The sequence below is a fragment of the Arvicanthis niloticus genome, chromosome 7, assembly GCF_011762505.2.
Source record: "Arvicanthis niloticus isolate mArvNil1 chromosome 7, mArvNil1.pat.X, whole genome shotgun sequence".
NCBI classification, from domain to species: Eukaryota; Metazoa; Chordata; class Mammalia; order Rodentia; family Muridae; genus Arvicanthis; species Arvicanthis niloticus.
The window spans coordinates 83526477-83529716 of record NC_047664.1 but is presented as its reverse complement, the minus strand read 5'-3'; the positions used below and the strand labels follow the sequence as shown (position 1 = coordinate 83529716).

The 3240-nt window shown below is 40.3% G+C and overlaps 1 pseudogene; it reads left to right on the top strand.

The window, feature by feature from the left end:
- The first annotated feature begins 442 nt into the window (after nt 1-442).
- On the top strand, nt 443-542 carry LOC117713236 (small nucleolar RNA SNORA17; annotated as a pseudogene).
- The last annotated feature ends 2698 nt before the right edge of the window (nt 543-3240 follow it).

Sequence of the window (3240 nt, the reverse complement as noted above, 5' to 3'; positions counted from 1 at the left end):
TATTATTTTTATTAAAAATAGACATATTACTGTGTTTTGAATTTTATTCACCCATGGTCAGAGAGTGTGTGTTATAACAGATGCCACGAGAAATTCTAATAAGCATTAAGAATGATAAATAGAAATGATAAAATCTACTGCATCAATTTATTTTTAGAAAAAAAAAAACAAATACTAGCAGATGCTCAAAGATCATGCCTTACTTCATCTCATTAACTGAAATGTCAATTTAAGAAAAGATTTTCCCCTGTTGTCATTTATTCCTTACCTGGTAATTCTCAATTGGTGAGGTTTTTTAACCTCCATGGGAACATTTGTCAATGACAATGAGGGCTTTCTAGTGGCCTTCATAGAAAAGGGTAGATATAGGGATCCTTTTCGTACTACACAGGCTAGTACCAAAACGGTTAAGTGGTAGAGCCAGCTTACCAAATAAATTTCAATTTTGTTAAGGCTGAAAAAAAAAAAAAAAGCTATAAGGCTATATCTATACTCAGTGCTCTGACCTATGAACATCTGAATGATTAGCATTCCCTGATAAAACTGTGCTGAGATTAACACTAGTCTAGTATCACGAGCATTAGCCCAAGACAGATAACCCTCCCATGGGGCCATCTGAATTGAGTGTGTAAGGACTGAGCCCTAGATAACGACCAGGCCAGTGTCATGGAGCATGGACAGGAAACTAGCTTGATATGACCACCAGTCAGGTGACTCTGGGGACAGACCATGCCAGAGATAACTACTTCCAAGTACCAGGATGTACAAGGGGAAGCATAGTACTCCTTAGCCCTGGGGTCAAGAGAGCAGAAGAACAGGAACTCTCAGGAGAGCAGAACCTGCAGCTTAACTGGACATCACAGCAGAGCTGACCCTGGTGGAGGAGGCATGGGTAAGCTGACCCCAGTCCATGAGCATGAGAGAGCTGACCGCAACACTTGTCTGCCATGCAGTGACACAAGCAATCACTCCCCCCTCCACCCCCACCCCCAGACACACAGACTTGCCCCTTACCACCAATGCCAGGAGGGAGGAGGATTGGCCATAAAATCATCAGAGTCGGATAGCCGGCCCTGCCTCTTACCTGCTGCAGCACTCCATAGTGTAGGCTCTGGGTAGCACAACAGAGATGACCCTAGATATGGAGGTTGGACATAAGCTGGTTCCAAGGGGCATCACCATGGGAGATCCAGAGCTACTGCTTGTCTGCTGGGTGGTGGTTAGGACAAAGGAGAGAAGCCCTCATCCCTTGCATGTATCTCAGGCAGAGAGCTGGCCTCTGTGTTTTGAGAGCAGGGGAACTGGTCATGTCCCTCACTCAACTGCAACGGTCAGGAGTGCAGATCCTGTACCACACCTGGGGGAAACTGTAGAGCTGACCCTTGTAGCAAGGGTTTTTGTGAGTTGGACCTGAGAATGGGAAAGCCAGCAGCCTGACTGGCTCAGGTACATCTCAGGCCCATATCCAAGGCTTTAAATTGGCCCACGCCAACATCTATCCCATTGGTGAACTGCTGAAGTGCATGAAGGAGCTGGTATCTATGCACAGGACAACAAACAAGAGGAGTCACAGTGAGTCCTGACTGATATTGGTGGACCAGCTAGTGGAAGCCTCACACCAGACTAATGGATCATTGCAAAGAACATTTGCAAGCAAAGAGGTATAGACAAAGAATCTACAGTGGGACACACTGTGACATGCTTCAACTTCTACAACAAGAATTTTTTTTTTTTAATCTGTTGGGGCATAGATTACAAAAGTGGAGGTGGAGTGCAGCTATGAGTGGGCTTGGCGTGCATGACGTGAAATTCAAAAAAGAACCGATAAAAATTTTTAAAAAGTTCGAAGAAGTTTAATACATTCGTAAATAGTCCCTTACTATTAGAACTTCATTCTATATGGCAACCAGAACCTCAAGTTAAAGAAATAGTCATTCGATTAATTCATATAGTTTGGGTGGCTTATTATGTTATCAAAAGTAATTTTCCAAATAACCAATGTTTACATAGTTTCAGGAACAGATGTTAGATCCAATTTCAAACACTGGATGTAGGCAATGCCTGCATGTTAGTAATGGCACAATTGGAGCATCATGTTTTTCTTCATCCATTATTGTAAGGCAGCTCAATAAAGGTGCAAATAAAGGTGGCTAGTCTTGGTCTTAGGATGTGTCTGTTTTTATTTTTGTTTGTTTGTTTGTTGAGGGGAACACATTATACAGTGGATATTATTGGGCAGAAAATAGGATTTATCCAGCATTCAAGAGAGTGACTATAAAAAAAAAGTTTTGAGAGTACATTTTGTTATCATTTATTGTTTTTTGCACTATTGACATTGTTTGGTATATTGTTACTATAAATCAATTATAGAAAACTTTTAATGATACATTAGCTGTAGAATTTCCCCCTCTTCTTAGCCAATGTTGAATGCTTCCCCAATATTTGATTCATCCCAAGAACTGGAGCAGACATACTCATTCATCATTGTAGAACAGAGAATTTCAACTGCAGGCTTATGGCATTTTTAAAAATTGTATACAAAATCACCTTGGTGTGACCAGGGAAACAGATCAGCGCTTTGCTCAGCCACCATCAGAGATGTTTGCTTCTGCAACAGATGATAACAGATACAGAGATTCACAGGTACCATTACACAGAGACTGAGAGACGTTGCAACACTCAGCTCTAAATGAGGACATAGAAAGAGTGTAAGAATCAGAGAAAATGGAGGACACCAAGAAAGTAATGCCCTCTAAATCAATGTGAACAAAGCTCATATGAACATGCAGAGACTGAGACAGCATGCAAAAGGTCTGCATGGGTCTGTGTATATATTATGGTTTTCAGCTTATTCTTTTTAAGGGATTCCTGAGTGTGCTGATGAGTGGGTCTCTGATCCTTGTGCCTTCTCCTGGATGTTTTTCTTCTGTTTGTTTAACATCTCCACATCTGATATGCTACTTATTGATTTACCTTATCATCTTTATTTTTATATCCTAGAAGCTTGTTTCGTTTCTCGTAAGAGACAAAAAAAAAAAAAAAAAAAAAAAAAAAAGGGGGTGGATGTGAATAGGAAACGTGGCAAGGGACTGGACAGAAAAGAGAAAGAGAACACTATAATCAGGATATATTATGTCATGAAAATCTATTTTCAATAAAAGGAAAAGATAAAATAAAATAGAAATTATGGGAGAACAAATGGCATGACATTTAAAAACAACAGAAAAATAGTAGGTAATA